This window comes from Crinia signifera, chromosome 1 (assembly GCF_055691185.1).
Source record: "Crinia signifera chromosome 1, ASM5569118v1, whole genome shotgun sequence".
Classification (NCBI taxonomy): Eukaryota; Metazoa; Chordata; class Amphibia; order Anura; family Myobatrachidae; genus Crinia; species Crinia signifera.
In genome coordinates, this window is record NC_139217.1 from 371,179,374 (window position 1) to 371,204,249 (window position 24,876).

Consider the following 24,876-nt stretch of genomic DNA (forward strand, 5'->3'; position numbering starts at 1 on the left):
GTCTGACTTGTCCTTAGGACAAGTTGGACTAATGTATGGGGGCCTTAAGCATTACAAAAAGGCTGGACTGGTACACAGGGGTACGGGGAAAAGCCCTGGTGGTTCCCACTGCCTATGAGCCCACCTACTCCTCTATGGATCAGGTCCCAGACTTTGCAATTGAATTATACATCACACATATGTTCAGTGGCAGTTTTCACCTATGGGCTGCAGCCCCCCCCCAGGTAAAATCCGCCACTGTCTCTGCCTAAAGTAAAGCCAGATGCAGTCTGTGAGACTGCTCTGGCTTCACTGTGACTGGCAGTGACTTCCTATTGGAAGTCTGACCTGCCAGTCACAAAGACAGTCGCATTGGGAGGTGTTCCCTCCCTCTGAGATGCATCTCTGTGCGCAAATACGCAGCAGCCCCCAAAACGGGCTCTGCACATGCGCAGTATGGTGGACCATACTGCGGATGCGCCGGACCCGGGACACACGGAATATGCCTATGGGGCTGCTGCAAAAGCAGCCCACAGAGGCTGGGGGCCAGCGCATGCGCAGTACTAAAGAGGCTACTGCGCATGCGCTGGCCGCACATCGGGACCGGAGCAGGCAGCTGAAGGGACCAGGAACATGACAGCGGCAGCAGAGGGGGGCCTGACTGGAGGCTGGTCAAACCCCAAAATGTACACCCCAATGACTGCTCTCCCAGGTAAAATCCACCACTGTGCTCTGCCTAAGTGAAGCCAGATGCAGTCTGTGAGACTGCACTGGCTTCACTGTGACTGGCAGTGACTTCCAACTGACTTGCCATTCACCCAAGGCAGTCCCATTAAAGGCCCCTAATTCAGAGATGTACGCTAATGACGCTGCAAGTGTGGTTTTCTCTGCAACATAGCTCCTGATATCAACAAATTAAGCTACCACCCAAAAATGAAAAGAGACGCCCACCAGAGCTCCACAGCTCATTTGCATATGCATACGCAGCCAATATGCAAGAACGGGAAAAATTAAGTACGCCTATGGCTTTGTAGACTGGCAGCAACAGTAGCAATGCAGTTATTGTACATTAGGACTCACAGCTGTGTATGGTATAACCCGCCGACGGTCATTTCTCTGGCATCAGAATTCTGTAGGATTACTACCTCATCCCTTTATTTCTGGACACAAATAATGACACAGGTTCTGTGGCTGGCTGACTTCAAGACTCCATTTCACCTGGTTTTAATCAGCCACAGAACCTGTGTTATTAATATGTGTCCAGAATTAAAGGAATGAGGTAGTAACAGTAGTGATGGATTAGCCACGGGGCGACATGGGCGGTCGCCCCGGGGCCCCCACACATTTGTGGCATGCAGGTCCGGGGCCCCAACACATTTGTGGCATGCAGCGGGGTCTGGCAGTGCAGGGTCGGATAGCACTGGCAGGCAGGGGGTCCCTGCAGCATATGTGAGATCAGCAGCGGAGTCCCTGCGGCGGATGGGAACTAGTTCCCATCTTCACATACGCCGAAGGGATCCCCTGCCTGCTAGCGTTGCATGGACCCCGCTGCCCAGGTAGGGGGGGAATGATGCCTCCGCCAGAGAGGGGGGGGGATGCCTCCATTGGGGAGAGGGGAGATGCCTCCGTGGGGGGGCCTCCACAGACCTTTTTGTCCAGGGCCCCCACAGTCCTTAATCCGGCCCTGAGTAACCCTAGAATTCCCGACAGTGGGGTGAGCGCATTCAAGCCTCTTGCGATCGCCTCCTATTCTCCCTCTATAGGAGTCAGGGACCGCCATGAGGGAAAATAGGCCCTGTTAGTCAGGATCTCAATTGTCAGTCTTTTAACAGTCGGGATTCAGATGTCGAAGAAATGTCAGTGACTCAGTGAGTCATCCAGCACCCCTCACAGCTACTGTCAGAAACAGGTTATAAAAACGTCAATGACACACCTGGATTTTCGCAACCTCTCCCCGCAATCATCATGCTAACACCCCCAAATAATCACTTCCTGTCAATTACTTTGCAGAGCAATCCATGCTGTGTGCAGGTACCGCAGCACCTTGACACATGCGCAGTCCAAATGCAGCGCATGCTCAGTCTGTTAATGATAGCTCAGTTCCGTGAAACATCGACTTTGCTTGACAAGCCGCGTGTCCATGTCAATTACTGGCCAATTCTGTATAATACTCTAGCCCTGAGCAATAAACCTATTATTACACCACTCTGGGACTGAGCAACTATGATCTCTATTGAGCCCTAGCGGCTGCATCTGGTAAAACACCTGCTGGCCTCTTCCTGGGTGACCTCGTTTCCATGGTGACCGCATTGCACCTGAGCAGCAGCCTGTGCGTTCTCCTGCTGCAGACCGCTGCCAAATACCGACACGCACACCTTGGCAGCGCTGCAGGGGCCACACGGCTCGTGTCTTCAGGCCATAGATCACAACGGACACCCCGGGACTCTTATAGGAAACGTCTGGGAGCTGTAGGCTCCGGGAGGCCTCCCGTCATGCATCGCTTTATTGTGGCCGGTAGCTCAGGGAGATAGGAGAAAGGCAGCCGGACAGCAGCAGGCCAGCGGACATGACCCACAGCACTGCCTGGCAGTAACACCCGCTTCATGTGTATGTATACCTCGCATAGCTATACATGGTGCAGCACTGAGCGCTAGGATACAGGCACTGTGCTTTGTGTGTACTCTGTATTTCCCCTGGTGATTACATGTATGATAATGCATATCTGTGTAGCAGAGAGTGGTACCAATTTCCTGTCTTTCCTGATTAGTAATATCATTACATCGATATTTGCAGATGAAGTTTATAGTATTGAGTCATTGGCTGAAGCAATCTTGCAGATCCCAGCCACTTTGCTACTGGGGTAGTTTGCATATGTCTAGGACACTTCTGGATCAATTCTAGCTATATATTATGCCATAATCATTGTGGTTCTATTACATTCAACACTCTTATCTATGCCAGCTGTGTAGCCTTTGCTTTCTTTACATAATATTGTATTGCCATTCATTCACCTTCAGATATTCCAACTATTGCTAGAAATAAATGGCTTATGCACATACTGTAATGTGCAGTTATATTGTCTCCTTTTTAGGTGCCTACTTACTAGACGATATCATGAACAATATGCACGATTATGGCCATCGTTAATAACATTATCGTGACTATCATCCACAGGTCGCTATGCTGGGTACACACCTACAGATTTATCTGTCCAATCTATCTGGTGGGATCAAAAATCTGACAATGTATGGGAGCATATGAGACTCATTCATTTGCTCTCAAATGCTGGAAAACAAACAATAGTAATTCAGATAAATTGGTTAAAGTCGTTTATTTATCAGATTAAACTGAGCAATCCTTGTTATCCATTTTCCAGTGTTTGAGAGCAATTGATTTGATTGTTATTTTCCCCCATACAGAATGGACGGATAAATCTTGGTGGAAGTATGTATGTGTGTGTGTACCCAGCTTTAGCGATGTCCTCCATCATCTGTACATGCAGGATGATGGAGGATATCCCTAGCGAGAAGTATGATCCCCACCCCCGCCGTCAATCCCGACGCTGGCAAGTGTGTCTGCACTTTCTGTTGCCGGCTACCTCCCAGGTCCCGATGACCACCACATCGTCTAATGTGTAATATCTAAAAGTAAAATATAGCTCTCATTTCTCTGCTTTCTGGCAGAAGAGTTCCCACATAGTGGGCGACCAATATATCTTTGTAGTATCCCATCTCCCTTATACCCATGCTATTTGTTGTATACCTCGCATCTGGCCAGCTCCCCTGCTGCATAACAAGGCCAGAGAAATTAACATTTAAGCAATCTGAACCCTCTTATGCCAAGAGAGCTGTCTGATTGGCTGGGCAATCATCCAATCAGAGCTGCAAGCACGAGAAGTGTCAGATCACTTGGACGTAGAACCTCTCCCACCTCCTCCAATAGGAGATAGCCCAGTGATTAGTCAGAAGCTGATTGATAGGGTGAGCAGGGAGAGGGTTAACTTGACATTTTGGAACAGTGTGGAATTAATTTATAGGAGTTATAGATGTAAGTAAGAGGACTTTGGGGCTACTCCTTTAAGTAAAGTAAGTTAAGACTATACCCATGCAGCTATTGCAAAGGGATACGGTCATTGGGTCACCACCAAGTAGGTCAACAAGCATTAGGTCGACATGACTTTAGGTCAACATGCAGTAAGGTCGACATGACTTTAGGTCAACATGCAGTAAGGTCGACATGACTTTAGGTCAACATGCAGTAAGGTCGACATGACTTTAGGTCAACATGCAGTAAGGTCGACATGACTTTAGGTCAACATGCAGTAAGGTCGACATGACTTTAGGTCGACATGGGTCATTAGGTCAACAGGGTCATTAGGTCGACATGTGCCAACAGGCGGTATTTCATGCCCTACCATCTACTGGGGCATGGTGGGAGAATAAAATAGTGTGCCGAGCGTAGTGAAGCAAAAAACAAAAACATGTCGACCATACCTATGTCCACCTAATGACCCTGTCGACATTACCTATGTTGAACTAATGACCCTGTCATCCTTAAGCCATGTTGACCTAGTTGTGTCGACATAATGCTTGTCGAACAACTTGTTGTAGACCAAATGATCCATACCCATTGGGAATAGGGCAGTATTTCAGGAACAATTGCTAAACTAGAATCTTCAGGTTACTAGGAAGAAAACAGGAGAGATGAGCTGTAATTGGAATTCATTTGCAGATTGATATGTTACTGTCAAATAGGAGAATGTAAACTAGTAATTAGTGTGAGGACAAGACTAATAGCATGTTATGTTACCAGAGTAATATGGTACACAGAATACTAAGTATTACAGGGTGCTCGTCCCATAATACTTACAAACTTGAGGGACTGTAGGGCTGCTGGCACTTCACAATCCTACTGTGCTGAGCTATATGTTGTGTAATGTGTTGATTTCCTTTTGTGAGAAACACTACAGCAAACATCATGAATGATTTTTATAGCGTGCATACAAAGTAATATGAGTGCACCTTACACGTATTTGTGCACCTCGCCGTAACTGTTTCTGGTAAAGGTAATAAAGAATTTAGCTTGTGATAACTAGCCAGAGACTGCAATATAGCAACACAAGTGACAGTGTGTACATACCTCCATACTCCACTCTCTTCTGACTACGTCATTGAACCATTTCAATATTTGACATTGGACAACACAATTGAACACATATTTTGATTATAGTTTCCTGATAATTTGTTTCCAACAGGTATTTGTGAATGCTATTAAAATAATTGTATTGTTAAATACATTGGTGTTGTGACTGCAGTTTTAATTGGCAGTCTCTCTGCTACTATATACTGTAGTTACACAGGGCCTTATTCTAGTTCACTCTTTTTGACAAAATCCTTCTTAGATCGACAAAACCATGTGCACTGGAGGGGGGCAGATGTAAAATGTGCAGAGAGAATTAGATTTGGGTTAGTTATTTTGTTTCTGTGCAGGATATAGGTCTCACTTTTAAGTAAAACCCCACCCAAATCTAATTCTCTCTGCACAAGTAACATCTGCCCCAACTGCACTGCACATGGTTTTGTCCATCTAAGAAGGATTTTGTCAGAAAGAGTAAACTATAATAAGGCCCATAGTTACATAGTAGATAAGGCTGAATAAAGATTTGCGTCCATCGAGTTCAACATGGGTTGTAATATCTTTTATCCCTTGTTTTATAGTATGTTCTGACATTTTTAAAGACAGATTATGAGTTATATTTGTACCCTTGGATGTTTTTAACCAATAAATGTTTGTCTAACCTTATTTTAACCGTATTTATAGTGTCTGCTGACACCACTTCTCCAGGAAGAGAGTTCCAAAAATTGACTGCTCTGACTGTAAATATTTTTTTTCTTCTAAGGCAAAAAAATCTTCTATTTTTCTAATCTAAACTTGTGCCCTCACGTCCTAGATTCCTTTCTTGCAGTAAAAAGGGTGTGTTCCTTATATTGGCCCCTGATATATTTGTACATGTTGAGCATGTCCTCCCTTAAACATCTCTTTAGTGTAAATAGTCCCAAATTGCTCAATCTCTCCTCGTACTTTAATTCTCCATTCCCCTAATAAGCTTTGTTGCTCTTCTTTGTTTTTTTCCAGTTCTATAATGTCCTTTTTATTGTGTGGGGCCCAGAATTACATAGTTACATAGTAGGTAAGGCTGAAAAAAGACTTGCGTCCATCTAGTTAAACCTGGTATAGATATTCTTTGCTGATTTGGTAGGTTCTGGTATTTTACAGACAAATTATATTTCTTATTTGTACCCATGGATGTTTTTCTCCAGTAAATGTTTGTCCAACTTTGCCTTGAACGCATTTAATGAGCCATTTTGTACTCCATATTCAAGGTGAGGTCTAACCAATGCTTTGTACAGTGGCATAATTACTTTTGAGTCCTTAGTTTCCATGCCCCTTTTAATACATGCTAGAATTCTGTTGGACTTTTTTGTTGCTATGTGACATTGAACACTGCACCCCAGCTTGTTATCTATTTGGACTCCTAGATCCTTTTCAAGTACTGAATTACCCAATGCCTCCCCGCTTAGGTTGTAACTAGCACACTGGTTATGTCTCCCAAGGTGCATAACCTTACATTTATCCACATTGAACCTCATCATTTTGAAGCGTGGTGACATCTTCTGATGATACTCTGCTCAGTTTTGTATCGTCTGCAAAGATGGATACATTGCTGAGTAACCCCATCCCAATATCGTTAATAAATATGTTAAATAAAATGGTCCCTAGTACCGAACCCTGTGGCACTCCATTTAGTACTGGTATCATATTTCATATGGCACTGTTCACAACCACTCTTTGCGTATTACACAGCCAGTTCCCTACCCATCTACAGATACTTGCCCCTAATCCCAGGTCCTCCATTTTATTTATCAACCTCTTGTATAGTACTGTATCAAAAGCTTTAGCAAAATCTAGGTAGACCACATCTACAGTGTTTCCATTATCAAGGTTTTTGCTACCCTCCTCATAGAAACCTAGTAAATTTGTTTGGCATGAATGATTTTTCACGAACCCATGCTGGTTAATACTGAGTAAACTATGAAGGTATAAATATTCCTGGATACCATCCCTTAAAAATCCTTCAAATATTTTACCCACTATTGATGTTAAGCTCACAGGTCTGTAATTAGCTGGGTCATCCCTTTTTCCTTTTTTGAATATTGGCACTATCTCTGCTATTCTCCAGTCTTTTGGTACCTTACCTGATGATAGTGAGTTATCAAAAATGTAATATAGAGGGGTCGCTAGTTCCTCCCTTAATTCCATTAGTACCTAGGATGATTCCAGGGACGTGCAGTCAGGGGAGGCAGGGGAGGCAGTGCCTCCCCTGTCATTAATGATTAACCATAATTAAAATAATACAAAGAAGATACTTATGACACATATTATGTGTCATAAGTATATGCTTTATATTATAATCATTTTTACCCCTTTAAAATAATATACAGTATATCTTGGTCTAGGAGGCACCAAGTGCGGTGCCTCCCGCTAACAATGTAAATGGCCAGAATCAGGGGGCGGGCAGTGGGCGAAGCCGAGCACTGGGCTGTAAAAGCCCATTCAAAAAAGCTGGGGAAACGGCACCTGTGGCAGTGCCTCAGTGACAGGGACGTGCTTTCTGCCTATATGAAAGCACGCCTCTGTCACTGAGGCAGATGTGATTGGGCAAGCACATCTGCCTCTGTGACAGGGGCGTGCATTCATAACGGAGAAAGCACGTCCCTGACTATCACTGAGGCACTTCCAGGGGAGTATCTACAGGCGGCGTCGAAGGCTGCTTAACTGCCTTTTGACGACTGCTCCTCGCCGCCTGCTGTCTACTCGCCGCCCGCTCCGTGTCTCCGGCTCACGCGGCTCTGACTGTGTGGACAGTGGGGGCTGACAGCAGGGAAGTTGGGTGGCTTACCTAACCCCGCCAATGGGTGCCAGATGCCGGCTAGGCGACGCAGCAACTAACCCAGCGTCACTAGTCCTGGCCCCAAAGGCAATCCCCTGCACCCTCTGAAAATGTTTTAATTTTTAATCATTGCTGCCGCCGATGCTTCCGCAGTGAAGGGAGGAGCAAGGCTGGAGGTGCGCTCTCCCTGCACTGCTTACGATGCTGTGTCTGTGACCTGTAGCTGCCGCTGTGACAGGTCAGGCTGTCAGCATAAAGAGCGGGTGTGTGGCATTAAAGCGCCCCCCCCGTACTGTGTGATGCCCCGGCGGCATTATCCTACAAACCCCCGGCTCTCATACTGTGATGACTGAGCCACTCCCCTCCCCCCCCCCCAATGTCCGGCTCCCATACTTTGTGCCCCAGCAGCTGCTTCACCCACCAACCCCTGACTAATGTACCCTGATGCCTTGGCCGCCGACCACCCCTGCTGCTCCATCTCCACCCAGGCAGTGACTTCACATGGATTGTAACAGCACCTAATGCTGGCCGTGCTGCTGAACTTCCCTCCTGATACCCGCAGGCACAGACTGGAGGTAAGTTGTCACTTCCCTGCACTGTGCACTTTCATTGTTCTTTTCCTTCATGCCTTCTCCCCCACCCCCCCCCCACCCCCACCCTCACCCTACACCTCCCTGACCACAGTATACACTCCAACTACATTCCTTACAACCCCTGCATTATTTATTTTGCTGTGTCCAAGTTGCTTCTGCGCTGACAGGCAGAAGCTGTTTTGCCTGTCTCTGCTGCTTATGCAGGTGGCAGCTCCTACAATAGCCTGTCAGCGCAGAAGCAACCAGGACTCAGCGTTCCCCACAGAGTCCGTTGGTGCTGGCCCCACCAAAACAGTGCCTCACTGACCAGTAACCTCACCGCACGTCACTGGATGATTCCCATCTGGCCCTGCTGATTTGTTTGTTTTTATTTTGCTGAGCCACAATATTATCTCCTCGTCATGAAATCAATATTGAGATCCGGCTTGTTTGTCCCATTTGTGGTACATGTATGTTTCACAAATGGAATATGAGCATGAAATAAAATAGTGCAACAATGACACCATAGCTTTGGTTCTTGGCACTGTTGTGTTAGCATACACAGTATATGGCTAGGGTATCTGGACTCATGATAGATTGACTCTAGGTCGACAGGGTCCAAAGGTCGACAAGGACAAAAGGTCAGCATGAAAAATGTCGACATGGCTTTTTAAAACAAAATTATGAGCCGACATGTGCCAACAGGTGGCATTTCATACTCTACCATCCACTACGGCGTGAAGGGAGAATATAATAGTGTGCTGAGTGCGAAGCATGTTGACACAGACACCAAAAAGACATGAAAACTCATGTCAACCTTTTCACTGTCGACATTTGGACCCTGTTGACATTTCCACTGTCCACCTTTGGACCCTGTCGACCATTTCACTGTTGACCTTTGATTGACATTAGTGGTTGACCATATGACTGTAGACCTATACATTGTAGATCTAAAGTTGCACACTGTGTTAGCATATACAGTACATGGCTAGGGTTGCACACTCTCTGTTAGCATATACAGTACATGGCTAGGGTTGCACACTGTGTTAGCATATACAGTCAGGGCAGGCAACAGAAATCTTGGAGTCCTGTACACTGATGTTTCTGCCCACCCCCCCGCACTTTGCCCTTCAAACCCCAACCCCCCCCCTGGCATGCGGCGATGCCTGGCTCTCTCTGAGATGAGCTCCAGGCAGCTCCTTGCCTCCTTCCCTCCTTAGTCCACTCCTTACCTATACCATTGAGGATCCAGGGGGGCTTTTACACTTCAGTCTTCAACTGTGTAGTAGAATAGAATCTCTGACCACAGGAGGACCACAGCAGCAGGGCAGGACTCCGAAGGCAGCTACCACAGTGCGGAACACAGATTAAGTGTGCTGCGCATGCGCAGTAAGGTCAGTGACGCGCGGTAGGAGACAGCCGACTCAGGCTCAGCCTCCGAGCGCTGAGTGGCTGACCTGGACGGCGGGCAGACAGAGTGACAATCAGTGCTGCGGCAGGAGGAGAGACCCAGGGGCGGCGGCGCGCACAACACAAGCGAGTTGGCTGGACAGAGCCAGCCCAGCACAGACACCAGACTGCTGTGGACCGGGCCGCAGCAACGGGGTTCACACAGACAGGCCCTTGCCGGGCTCTGGAGCCCTTCAGATTGCCGGGGCCCCTCACAAATGCCCCCCTTGACACCCCCCTGTCGCCGGCTCTGTATACAGTACATGGCTAGGGTTGCACACTGTGTTAGCATATACAGTACATGTCTAGTGTTGAATACAGTGTTAGCATATACAGTACATGGTTAGGGTTGCACACTGTGTAAGCACATACAGTACATGGCTAGGGTTGCACACTGTGTTAGTATATACAGTACATGGCTAGGGTTGCACACTGTTAGCATATACAGTACATGGCTAGGGTTGCACACTGTGTTAGCATATACAGTACATGGCTAGGGTTGCACACTGTTAGCACATACAGTACATGGCTAGGGTTGCACACTGTTAGCACATACAGTACATGGCTAGGGTTGCATACTGTGTTGGCATATACAGTACATGGTTAGGGTTGCATACTGTGTTAGCACATGCAGTACATGTCTAGTGTTGAATACAGTGTTAGCATATACAGTACATGGTTAGGGTTGCACACTGTGTAAGCACATACAGTACATGGCTAGGGTTGCACACTGTGTTAGTATATACAGTACATGGCTAGGGTTGCACACTGTTAGCATATACAGTACATGGCTAGGGTTGCACACTGTGTTAGCATATACAGTACATGGCTAGGGTTGCACACTGTTAGCACATACAGTACATGGCTAGGGTTGCACACTGTTAGCACATACAGTACATGGCTAGGGTTGCACACTGTTAGCACGTACAGTACATGGCTAGGGTTGCACACTGTGTTAGCACGTACAGTACATGGCTAGTGTTGCATACTGTGTTAGCATATACAGTACATGGTTAGGGTTGCATACTGTGTTAGCATATACAGTACATGGTTAGGGTTGCACACTGTGTAAGCACATACAGTACATGGCTAGGGTTGCACACTGTGTTAGTATATACAGTACATGGTTAGGGTTGCATACTGTGTTAGCATATACAGTACATGGCTAGGGTTGCACACTGTGTTAGCATATACAGTACATGGCTAGGGTTGCACACTGTTAGCACATACAGTACATGGCTAGGGTTGCACACTGTTAGCACATACAGTACATGGCTAGGGTTGCACACTGTTAGCACGTACAGTACATGGCTAGGGTTGCACACTGTGTTAGCACGTACAGTACATGGCTAGTGTTGCATACTGTGTTAGCATATACAGTACATGGTTAGGGTTGCATACTGTGTTATCATATACAGTACATGGTTAGGGTTGCATACTGTGTTAGCATAAACAGTACATGGTTAGGGTTTCATACTGTGTTAGCATATATAGTACATGGTTAGGGTTGCATACTGTGTTAGCATTGCATACTGTGTTAGCACATACAGTGTATGGTTAGGGTTTCATACTGTGTTAGCATATACAGTATATAGTTAGGGTTGCATTCTGTGTTAGCGTAGCATACTGTGTTAGCACATACAGTATATGGTTAGGGTTGCATACTGTAAGTACCTTATGGAACCACTCATGATGCTTAATTTACTGATATGTGTGTATCTGTCCGCACACCCACTAATGGGATGTGTATACAGTAGTACATAGCCGCACAGTGTGATAGAATGCAGGATGCGGTCCTCCCGCACCTGTGCAACAGTCTGATGGAACGTACGTGTGTGTGGTCCTGTATGTCAGGATTCTGCCACTTCTATGATGTCTGATGTTGGGATGAGGACATCTTTCTGGTCCTTTCTTGCCTTATATACCTTGAGCACGCATAGAGCCACGCAGAGTATGACATCATATGGCACAAACTTCATGTGAGTCCCCTGCATTGTGTACATTGTGTCTACATGGCATAAGGTGACGTAGTATTCCTGTTGGTAGGTCATGTACGCTGTCCTCTGGGTGTGGCATTTGTCCTATATTAGGATTACAGAATTGTTGACGATTATTGATTATTGCGGATTATTGTGTATGTGCTGTCACCGAACTCCAGTGGTAATGCTGCATCCCTCCCCCTCCCGTCTGTCTATCTATCTACAGTATCCCCTGTCTATGGGGATCGGCACTGGTACTGTCTTGGTTATCTTCTGGCCGGATGTATTTATAGCTTTGGTTGATGCGCTCGTTAGCAGCAGTACCTTTCATCTGCTTCTGTAGGAGGTGCAGCAGTGTCTTCATCCCAGCCCTCCCTGCCCTCGTCATCAGTATGCGGGGCATCGCCTTGGAATAAACGATCCATATCATACCCCCGGGATGTGAGAAGGGCGTTTTCCTCCGCTGATCACAAGAGGAGCAGGGGCTGCTGCCGTGCTGTGTGTGTGTGACAAGGCGGGGACACGGTGCCTGCATACATACTGTCAGTCCTAGCTGCTGTCTCCCTGCCCATGTGTGAGTGAGCAGTAGCGCTTCCCCATGAGCTGACCGTTTCACACGTGGTGCTGAAATCTATAGGGTGAGTTTCCTGAGGCGACCTCGTTCCCTCCAGAGGTAATGACTTCAATGTGTAAATATTTACTAACAAGGCTCTGTAGACTATCGGCATGCTGATGTTGCTGGAGATCAGATGGTCCGCATTGCAGATATGAAACTGTCCAGACTGGTACCTTCCCAATTTGTTCACTTTAACGTAGAGGGGATATGTGTGTGTGTGTGTGTGTGTGTGTGTGTGTGTGTGTTTGTGTTTTGTAATGATCACTCCGCGTACACAACCACAGGGAAGTGGCCCATTGGCATTCTAATTATAACCTCTCTTTACAGTCAAAGTACCTGACCATTACTGTAGCATCCCTTCTGAGACTCTTTTGTCTGTTACTTTGCATTGGTAAGCCTGCTCTTATGCCCAGCTGGCAATGTCACCAGTGTCACCAGTCCTGCTTTTCTGCAGGTAAATTATAGAGCATCTGCCCAGAAGGCGGATTCTGCTGCGAAAAACTGGGTCAGCTTTTGTGGCTATTCTAAGTATTTGTTTAAGCTCCAATCTTACAGTAAAAAAAAATACTATACTATAGTCTCTATGCATTGTACAGTACACATGCCTACATTCTATAGAAAGCAATCAGGAAAATCAGCTACCTGTATGTTATCGTGGTAGGTTATTGCAACACACTAGTTATCCTGGAATGAAATCATCAGAAAAGTTTTATAGAGCAATTGCCAGGCTTTTCCATTGTCATTCAGATTTGCAGCTACTGCCATGTGCGTTTCCTATGTCTTGTTTGCCAACAATAGCCACTACCACAGCTGTGTTTGTATTTTTGCCTCTATTGTTTCTTTAGCTTAAAATTCAATAAATAAAATATAATTTTATCTAGCCACCGAAAAAGCTGTGATTTGGGCTTTTTTCAATAAATTGTGGTACATTTGTTTGCAAACATTTATCTGTTCTAAGAGCATGCATCAATTGACGTCTGTCTTCTACACTATTTAAATGACTGCCTCGTATGTCTTCTGCTTTTGTAGTAGCACTTCTGCCTGTTATTATGTCAGTATACATGGTTTCAATACTGTGCTTATTTTTTTGTTGTAAAACTTTCTTTAAACAGTTATATTTTATGCCCCATCTTGCATCTCTACCTACGTTTTGTTTTTGGTCAGTTTGGCGTTATAAACCAGGCAGATAATGGTGTATATGATGTTGAAGTGCGTAGAAACCTTTAAAACCCAGTTCATGTCTAGGAGGAGAGCCACACACACACACACGTCAGCTGTCAGTGTACCATTGTTCTGCTCAGAGCATTTTACTGTAAAGACACACCCTTAAGAACACAGACCTCTGTGTATCAAAGGACTTTATTGATCTCTGTACCTTCCTCCATTTTAGTTTAGGGATCAACAAAGGTCATATGGATACATAGGGGTTGATCCTATTAGGTCTGAAGGGTGCGAGGTGCCATTCGGGTGCCGTTTTCATGCGTTTAAACACTGGAAAAGGCACACGTTTCAGTCCGATCTTGCACCCTTCGCTGGGCCCAATTCGCTCTAAAGTGTGCCCGGTGCCATGAAGATTCGCACTCGGGAATCATATACCCCCAATAGGATCGACCCCATAGTGCCCTGTAGCCTGACTCTATTGTGTACTGTATACACAGAGACATACCAAAAGTGTGATGGTTATACCAGTTCTAACATGTTTTACAAACAAAACTGTTGTCTATTCCCACCCATGTTATAAATCATTGTTGCACATGAATGGAATCATTTGTCAAATTAATTTGATAACAAATACAATAATTTATTATCCGTAACATCCCATAAGAAATGACATATTTACCTTAGTTTGGAATCAAGGTTAATACAGTAGCTGCATAATCTTTCCGGTAATGCTGCAGAGTATCGCAACTTTGTATTCTCTCCAAATGTGTTGTAGGTTACAGAACAGTTCACCTTTATTATGAACACACTAGTGAGGGTGTAGTGACTTCCAGTTGAGCTCGGTAAACTCTGCAAGACTGAAGTTGCATAGAAAGTAAATATTAGGTATTTCACAGAGTGCATGTATGATATAGCTAATGATGCTTCTATGTCTACTACCGCCTCGTACTATTACTGGGTGTGGTATAACTCGCAGACAATGTCTAGGGCGACCCCAAAAGGTTGACATGCACAAGCAAAATGTCAACCAGAAAAGGGTGACACATGAAAAGGTCAACATTTCCACTGTTTGTTTGGTGTCATTGTGTATACCTCATACCAACAATTAGTGTACAGCTCCCCCCCTCATGGCTCGCTTCAGATGCCTCACTCTGCGACCACTGCGCTCGGCACACTTTACCATTCCCAGTCTGAGTCCAAGTGGAAAAGTCTGTGTTGATCTTTTGACCAGGTTGAGCATAAATATGTCGACCACGTGGTGTTGTCCTATTGACTATCGACCTAGATATTGTCTGTCAGCCATCTGGATACCATTATTACTTGTGCTATACATGTCTCTGTACTTCCAGCAATGTGGGCAATGGGTTGTGTGTTTCCTAAAATGTAATTTTACCCTCATTTCTTTACTGCTGTGAGGTTTATGTTTCTTACGATTTCTAAACAATGAAGTAAAATCCCTCCCATTTTTTGTAATAATAATAATAAAAGTAATAGATTTATTTCTATTGCAACATAATGATTCTGTAGCCCAGTACAGGCACCAACATTCAGGATTACATGGGTATATGCTGCACTGCAGGTGGGGCAGATGTAACATCTGCAGAGAAAGATAGGAGCCAGTATTTACCCTGCACAGAAGAAAAAAAAAAATGTGTGTGTGTATATATATATATATATATATATATTTATATATATATTTATATTTGCTCCTCTCGCACGGCAACATGGCTTGTTCCAGACACGAAGTTATTTTTTATTTGTTTTGCTTTACTGACCAATATGAATCAGACCTATAATTACATAACAAGACACTAGCAGAACAGGCCCTGCTTATATTCTGATACAGAAGTTGGGGGGGGGGGGGGGGGCAGGGATAGAGTATGTGTGTGGCAGATCAGTGGTGTGCAAAATTTGGATAGGTAGGTGTGGTAGGTTTTACTGAAGAGTTGAGTTTTTAGCTCACATTTAAAGGCATTGAGGTTAAAAAAGTCTGATATATAGGGGTGGGACATTATAGGGAGCAAGAGCAGCATAGGAGTAGTCGTGCAGGAAGAGGAAGCGATCAGGAAGTAGGAAAGGAGGCAGTCATTGGCTGAATAGAGCGGGTGAGAGGTAATGTGAGAGGAGATGACTGAGTGGAGATGACATATAAAGGTGCGTACACATGGATAGATTTGTCCAACGATTCAATCTCGTTAACGATTTCCTCTGAACCTCCTGCACATACGATTTGGTGACAAATGATGAACGATTGAGCAAACGATTACACATGAAAGATTGATCTTTAACGATGGTGGAGGGAGAGGGAGCCAGTCAATTAGCCTTACCAAATCGTTCATCGTGCATACACATGAAACGATTGGTACACATCGTTAACGATTGGTCGCTGATCTTTCTGCATGCAGGAAAGATCAGCGACCTCTACCAACGTACGCGCATAGTTCGATATATCGTTCATACACACGGAACGATTGGTCGTTTCAATCGATCGGGAACGCCCAGATCGTTTAGATGTAGGGGTACAAATTGTGGTTGAGGATTGTATAAGGGAGTAGAGGAGTCTGAATTTGATTCCATGTATTATAGGCAGCCAGTAGGGAGTCTGAAAGGTTTTACTAACTTGCAATAATTAGATAGAGGTTTGGCAAATGCTGAGCCATTTATGGAAACTGGTGCATTGATAACTGCAAATACTGGTGCTGCAGCCAAAGCTCATATTACATTCTGAGGTGGCACACCTATTTTTGCACAAATATAATGGGTTTTAGGACAAAAACACATATTTGTTGATGAAGATGTCTCTATGTAGGTTGTCCCTTGCTGAGTGGTATCGTTCTTAATATTACTACCACATGCAAAGAGAGATTTGTATTCCAGGACATGATTATTAAAAGGTTAATGTAGGGGTTTTTATTCTGTGGACATTGCAGAGATTATTTTGTCCCTCAAGATGTGCTGAATACTGGGCCTCAGGCAATGTTTTACCAGCTCTGCCTTCTTCCAGGTGTATTTCATATGAAAAAATAAATTTCTAGGAGCACTTCATCTTGTTTAATGAAGCACAGAAAGTGGCACATGTAATAAAGGACAATCCGGTATACCCTCCCTCGCCTGATTCATTTAGGACATAAATGTGGTTAGCATGGACAGTGCTGTAGTCAAACTAAAAATATGAATCTAGCTAACAAAAGCTGCTATGTTCTAGTAGTAGACCGTAGTCAGGGGTACATGCAACAGTACCCACAAATCTACAAATGCCTAGCAACATCCAGAGGATGAACCTGGTTTTGCCAGTTATGGTATAAATGGTAGATAGTGACAAACTTGTTTTGGCCTTTGTCAATGTTGACCTTGGTTATATATACCATTTCACGGTGTCAACTTAATCATTGCCGATCATTAGTCTTGTCTACATTGTCTACCCAGTGACCGCATACCGTTTTGCCTTGCAGATGGTTGCAGACTCACACAGAATCCGGATCCTCAGGCCAGCTATTACATTTGGCCCATTTATTATACAAGAGGAGGCTAATTAGACATATGGCTGCAATCTGTCATGTATATTGCCTCAGTTCCCCCTCTAAATTGCTCCTAGGGGTATGTTTTAAAATGGGGCAACCTTTTGTACTGTATATGCACTGCATCACCTGCATTGCACATAGGGGGTTATTCAGTAAGGATCTCAAAGCAATCTCTTTCTCTTATGGGAAAAACCATGTGCACTGCAGGTGGGGCAGATGTAACCTGTGCAGAGTGTTGGCTACTTTATTTTTACATTGCAACTTAAATTTCAGTTTGAACACCCCCCATCCAAAATGAAAGGTCCATACACACTGGGCAATTATGCCCAGTGTGTTTGGTGCACGATGATGAGGAAATTAGCTTGGCTGAAAAATGCTCAGTACATATATACACAGAGGGGGAAATTTACTAAAGGAAATTTGTAAAAAATAGGTGTAAAAATAGGTGTATTTGTATCCAGAAATACACTTATTTTTGACATTTACTATCCCGAAAAAACGGCAATTCGTATTCGTATTGATAGCACATCAATACGAATACGAATTGCCGTATTTTTGGGATAGTAAATGTCAAAAATAAGTGTATTTCTGGATACAAATACACCTATTTTTTACAAATTTCCTTTACTAAATTTCCCCCTGAGTGTTTTTCCCCCTGCCCAGCCTTTTCCCCAGGGGTGGACTGCTTTCCATAGCAGGACACTATGTAAAGCCGCCTCTCAGTCGCTTTCTGCTGGTAATACCAGCAGATGAGTGGCAGCCAGCAGCGATGATGCAGAAAGACCCAGAAGCGCTCACCGCTCATAGCTGCCCTATACACACTGCGAGGCTTTCACATGAAAGTCCCCTCTGCACATGTTACACCAGCCCCACCTGCAGTGTACATCGTATTGCTTATTAGAGAAAGATTTTACTTTGAGATCCTTGCCCCAATATTTATCATCCCCTTAGAATCTAGTTTGCTGTGGGTTGTCAACCTTGCCTAATGCTTGTGTTGACCTTCCAGCCCTGTCGATCTTAGCCAAGTTGACCGATTTCAGGTGTCGACCTAAGTAAGGCCTGTCGATATTCAGTGTTCAACCCAATGCATGTCATATCCACAGAGTACACAGTTACATGTGCACCAGTTTTCATAACTGACATTCATAGCGCTTCCAAAAAGTTAGTGATGTAATTTCCAACATTTTTCTTTTACGATAACACTCAGATGGCACACATCAGCTTTCGGTGCCATCTCTGGCAAAACTAATCGGATCATTCTGAGAAATGTGATGTTCATATTGCAGTTATTAAATACAATATTTCTCTGTCGTCCATCTTGGTGACACATCTACTGTAACCATGGGATGTAGGAGGGTCCGCAGGAGCAAGGCACCGATGCTAACTTCTTTGAGGGGCAGGCTCCACCCTTCTGTATCCCAGCATTCCTCAGTTCGTTTTAGGTGTCCACTGGAGTGGGTGCTAAGCTGACTGGCTGCGACCTCCCCATGAACAATTCGCACTCATTTTCTGGTTATTAAACAGTATTTGTCTCCTGAAAGTACATGACATGATATGATTGAATGAATGGTGCATTGCTTACATAGGGCCTTATTCTGGTTGGAGCGGCCGGGCCGTACGCGTACGTCCCGGGATTTTTTATGATCTGCGCATGCGTACATTCGCTAATGCGCAGGCGCGAACACTCCACAACGCTTATGGACGGGCCTCTACGTGCGAAAAAACCTATACGCGAGTGTACGGGCATTGGGGGCGGCATAGGGGCGTGAAGAGGGGAGCGGCCGAAATAATGAGGGAAAAAGGGCGTAAATATGGGCGTACACGGGGGTGTGCACCAAAAATGAGCGGTGCTACTACCGCACGATCGACTAAGGCACCGTTCATTTCGGACACAAAACAGGCGGCCGCAAACCGCCATCTCAAACCACCCCTACAGATACCGCATGCCAGCGTGCGCCTGGGTTTGCTAATTTACGCTGATTACTACTCAAACACATACACCTGAATGTAATAAGCAATGCTGCAGTCTATTAAGTCCAAACCATGATTTCACTACCTGCAAGCCACACACAGCACTCAAACACATTGGAAGCTTATCTTTCTATACTTCTCTACATTTAAAGGTTTGTTTAATTTAAGGTAAGAATCTTTTTAAGACCTGCTAAGGTAGCTATTTGCTAAACAGTTACACACATTCACTACGTGCTTTCATAGACTTTACACAGTAGCAAACTCAATCTACACAAGTCGACATGTGTCAACGTGTTCACTCTAATACAAACATAGGTTTTGTATTTATGATACAATAACATAAACCACATCTAACACCTACAAAGGATGTTTCAGCAATGTTTTAAGCCCATGCCCACTATTTTGCACACAATCTTTGTATAGTACCCAAAATACAGAACTGTACCACTATTTGATCTGCTATAAATTGGATTTGACTACACTCTGGATGTAAGATGCCACCAATCACATTATTGCACTCACATCTCTCTAACAAAGGATTCCTACATCTGCTTATGACACTGTAAAATCATATATATTTAAAAACTTATACATGTTTCTTCACAAGCAATTTTATCATGTTTGGCCGATTCACACATCTTTTTTTAGGGAGGACACATATGCATTCCTACACAAATGTACCTTTTGACCCTTGTTTGTCTGCCTCACCCACTCCATGAGGAAAGCATTGTTCTGGACCTGCTTTTACCTACTACTGTAGGAGCTACCTCACCTGCACACAAACTGCTTTCTCACCTATTAAGTTGCTCTGCACATGTGCTGACACAAACTAATTAGCAGGGAAAAGTTGGATAGGAACATGGGAATGACCATGGAGAGGGTTACACATGGGAAACTTCGACCATACTTCAACAAATGTTCAAAAATACCCTGGTCAGTAAGTACACATAAATCTAGTATTTGTTTCACACAAGAAATTACACATACAACAATTTTGTTTTAATTGGTAAAATAAATTTATTTGCTGTTCAGCATCACAGCTTAGTAGACACTTTCATGTCATAAATCAAATAAACAAATAAAATAGACACAAAAATAAAAAAAAACAGCCAGAACAAGAGGTTGCATATCTCCAAACATGTGTTACCCTGCAAATGCAATGGTGAAAGAAATGGGGACACCAGAATACGTACTGCAACAACCAGGGTGAATACTAAGCAAGATACACACCACCAAAAATTTATCCTGCATTTGTAGAGGTCAAAATAAGAACTTTAATGCCCATGGCACGAAAATGGATAGATGGCCAACTCAGGAAGTGGATGTCCAGTGCAATTTAAACATTTGGGGTCCAACCACAGAGGAAGTGAACCAGGTCTCATTATTTGGGCCCTTTTCTACCCCTTTTAGATGGGGCCTTGGGGACAGGGGCCTTTGGGTCAGATGGCTTGCGGCGTCTTCCCCTAGTGGACACAGGAGGGTCAGCAGAGGTGGAAGGTTGGGGAGCAGCTTGGGGTGGGGCAGCAGATGGGGGATTGTCCCTTAGGGACCTGGCAGTGGGCAGCAGCTCCGCAAGAATGTCATTCAGGCGGCTGAGGTGTTGGCCAATGTTTTGCATGCCAGCCGCCAGAGTGTCATTAATGCGGTTGAAGGCCTCACACTGCTGCCTGTTTGTGGCCTTTCAATCCTCCAAAAATTCCCCAATCTGCTGCTGACGGAGCGCAGCATCCACCCCTTGCTGCTCGATCCTCTCCAGCGTCACCATCATGCTCTCATCCCATGTCTCCTGTGGCTGGGGCTGGGGGTGTCTTCTTGGTGGAGGCTGGACCACTTGCTCCACCTGTGGCTCTGCAGAGGAAGATGCTTCCGGTACATCCTGGGTTTCTGCTTCTGCTAGGATAATAATTGAAAACAATGTCACCATCACATACGCACTAAAAAATCTCTTTCAAAATACAATGCATTACTGTGACTTACCATCAAAAGCAGCATCAAAGACCTCCGCCGGGAGCTCACTGTCCATATTGGAGATCCCCCTGACCTCGGCCACATCAATGACGTCCAAGGCGTCCTGCTCCAGGGGGGTATACTCCAAAGTATCGGGCATAGGACCTCTCCCGGTGGACATGCTGTGGTTGTACCGGTCAGTCATCTTCCTCTTCAGTGTACTTTTGAAGTCGGTCCACCTACAAGTTTAAAAATACAAATATCACCATGAGATATGTGCACCACTGTGCTACGTGACATTTCCTAGTGTGGGTGATCTTATGTTTTTTATCCATATGTGTCCCACACACATTAATGTCTCCATTAGGAGGCATTTCAGTGTCTCATCTCATTCATTAGGCCACTAAATGCACATACATAGATCACTATGCAGAAATGACATCATCCCTGGCCAAATTAGGCACCTCCACCTGTTGTGAAATTACACATTCCACCATAGCTTGACAGTGTGGTTATTATGGAGTCATTTAACTATGGGATGGCATACTGGGATGTGTAGTTTCTCACCAGCTACATGTGCACAGTTTGCTCATTCTTGTTTCAGTTGCATCATATGGAACATGTAAAGGTGGCCATACACGTTACAATTATTGTATACAATATTGCATCTCATAGCATATCGGTTTTGCGATGAGATCAGATTAGATGAGATCTAGTACAAAAAGTATGTGCTGCACATACTTTTTGTACTCATCGCTAAACCGATATGCTATGAGATGCGATATTGTATACAATATTGTATACAATAATTGTAACATGTATGGGCACCTTTACAACAACTCTTTCCAAAACACACTTTCTCTTGTCCCATCACATACTTCACATACTTCACATGAGCAGAACTGTGCCCATAACCTCACATCACACCAATGGTGCATGTTTCATATATCAATGTGGGTTATTAGACATGGTTGTGTTCACATGTGACATTGAAGTGTAGCACTATCTACAAACACACCTTTCTATTATTCTCAAAACATACATGTAACATATGTACACACATATGACATTATCAGGGGGACAAACACACTTGCCTTTTCTTCACCGATAGCCAATCTCTGACCACTGGTGACACCTGGTTCACTTCCTCTGTTATCTTGTCCCAAAGGTTTCTCCTTGCACTGGCACCCTGCTTCCTGATTGGCAATTCTATCCATTCACGTGCTCTGGGCACTAAAATTCTTAATTCTGCCTCTACAAATGCAGGGTTTCTCTTTTTGGAGGTGGTATCCTGCTCAGTCCTCACCCTAGATGTTGCAGCTCGTTTTCTGGTGGCCCCAGTTCTCTCACCATGCACCTGCTGGGTCACACCTGTTTGGAGAGATGCAACCTCTTGTTCTGGCTGGTTGCTTGGCCCTTGTGGAGCTGGTGGAGGTTGAACAGGGCCTGTTAGTGAGGGGCCCGCTTGGGCTTGCAGGCTACCTCTCTCTTGAGCCCTCCTTCTCCGCTCCTGTTCCCTCTTCTGTAATGCTTCAAGCAGGGATTCTGCTTGTGCTCTCTGCAGAGCGTCCTCAGCTGCGGAATCGTCTGAGTTAGACATGTTTGCAGCAATTCTGGCCTGCATCTGACTGAATATTTATATGTTAATCTCCCGCCATGAACAAGGGGGCGTATATTTTTCCCCGCAATGTACTTGCTAATTTACGCCGATATTTCCCGCCGATAATTTCCGCTTAAATTACGCAGGTCTCCACGCACCTGATCAATCACCTGTATATGCACATACACAGGTTGTGGAGCATTGTGTTCTGCATCGTGAAATGTGTGCACCTGTCATTCCAATGATGAGTGTTGTCAGCTGGTATCTGTTGGAGTTCGTGTATGCTTTGTGAGTCACATTTCAAAACATCACGTTATAATGCTTTCCTTACATATGTAATGAGTCTGAAATTGTCATACACCAACATGTTGCAATGTGCCCCTTTTAGCAGCGTATTTATTAGTAGACGCTTGCGTGTATTCTTTTACGCACACTGTATATACAGTTCCTCTCTATACATTGAATGCATGCTGTTGGTTATGTTGTGTATATCGGAACGGTCCGCGTAAGTTTCTATTCGCATCCAGTTTGTTAATGTAAGAAGGATTAATAAAGTTAATACTAAACAAACAATTTTTTACACCAATCAGCAAGCACCAAAAGTGATATATGTACCTACAATTAATAACTGCGCCATTGCCACTATGACTTCAACCAGGGCTAGGGCGTTTTCTACCCAGGAGCTATTGGCCTTGGTTGAGGTCATGGACCGGCGCCTGGGGCCCAGGGGCCCTTATGTCTCGAATAATGACAAGCGGCGGGCATATAATGCTGCCCGGACCGGCGTTCACAGGAGCCTGGGCCAAGTTGAGCGGCGCTGGTCTGACCTGCGCCGGCGGCAGCCAGTGTTGCTATCATCACTTCGCCGCCATATTGCCCGATGTAAGTTTTTATTTACTAGTATGACTGCGTTTTTTTGCAATGTTTTCTGTACTTTTTATAAATATGTTCCTGAGTATGGGGGTGTATAGGGGGTGTATATGGGGTGTATATGGGTGTATATGGGGTGTATAGGGGGTGTATAGGGGGTGTATAGGGGGGGGGTTTAAGTAGTTGCTTAGTTTTTGGGTGTAGCATATCAATTAGTTTGCATGATAAATGTCTGAAATATAACAGCAATGATAATTTGGAAGGTTATGAGCATGACTAATGTGAATTTTTCTTTCCCCCTTTTTTATGAAACCCAATCTTCGATTTCTATGCCATCAACATGAACATTTCAGCACGGGCAAGAGCCCGCATAGAAGCCCGGGAGCAGGCAGCCCGGGACCAGGCAGCCCAGGAGCAGCCGGAAGAGGAGGAGGAAGAGGAGGAGGAAGAAGAGAAGGAGGAGGAAGAGGAGGAGACAATGCCTCAAGCTGGGGCCCACACAATTTCGCCATCCCCTTCCCCCACCCCCTCCCCCACCCCCTCCCCAACCCCCACCCCCTTCCCTACCCCCACCCACACCCCTACCCCCACCCCCACCCCTACCCCCACCCCCTCCCCACCCCATTTCCAACCCCCCTACACCTCTCCACCACCCACCCCCAAACCTCTCCAATCCCCACTCACACCCACTACCAGCATCCAAACTCCAATCCCATCCCCCTTGCTCCTGACCCCCCCAACCACCGCACAGCCAACCAGCGGCGACCAGGATGGCTCAAGTAGCCGTAAGTAAATAATGTGTCTAATGTTTACCTACACATTTCTACACATAAACAATCACAACAACCACATATGTGTATCCAACATCAACATTAGTTGCAACATATCACTGCAGGGCGACCATGAGGTGTGGCCTGTCCTTCTCCAGGAACAAGGGTCCCCTTGGTGGTTTTTTGGAGTGTGGCCATGCCTCACCCCTTGAATAATTGACATAACAGTACATCCAATGAGATATCCGACATTAGTGGTGTTGTAGTTATGTGGCTCCAGGTGTTGGGTAACTCCACTTCCCAGCATGATTTGCAACATAAATGTAGAGATTGTTTTGTTAATAGTGTGTGAGGCCATGCGGATGCATGCTTTACAAACATAGCTGTAGGCCTATAATTTGTACAGCAATGTCCTAAATTTAAAATAGTAAGGAGTGCTTAAGCTGCCACAATGTCATAACCCTTAAATAGCACAGCCTAATTGTGAGGT

At 45.0% G+C, this 24,876-nt stretch overlaps 1 protein-coding gene across 4 annotated transcripts in view; it reads left to right on the top strand.

Annotated features, from left to right (window-relative positions):
• Window positions 1–2,253: 2,253 nt before the first annotated feature.
• CCDC92 (coiled-coil domain containing 92) overlaps window positions 2,254–24,876 on the top strand; it is a 45,961-nt gene continuing 23,338 nt past the window's right edge. The window contains exon 1 of one of the 4 annotated variants that reach the window (XM_083150935.1): window positions 2,254–2,586. The gene's annotated coding sequence lies outside the window, so the exon portion shown is untranslated. Of the gene's footprint in view, window positions 2,587–11,847; window positions 11,931–12,280; window positions 12,604–24,876 lie in introns of those variants that run through there. The other 3 variants (XM_083150962.1, XM_083150954.1, XM_083150944.1) reach the window with 3 other exon arrangements.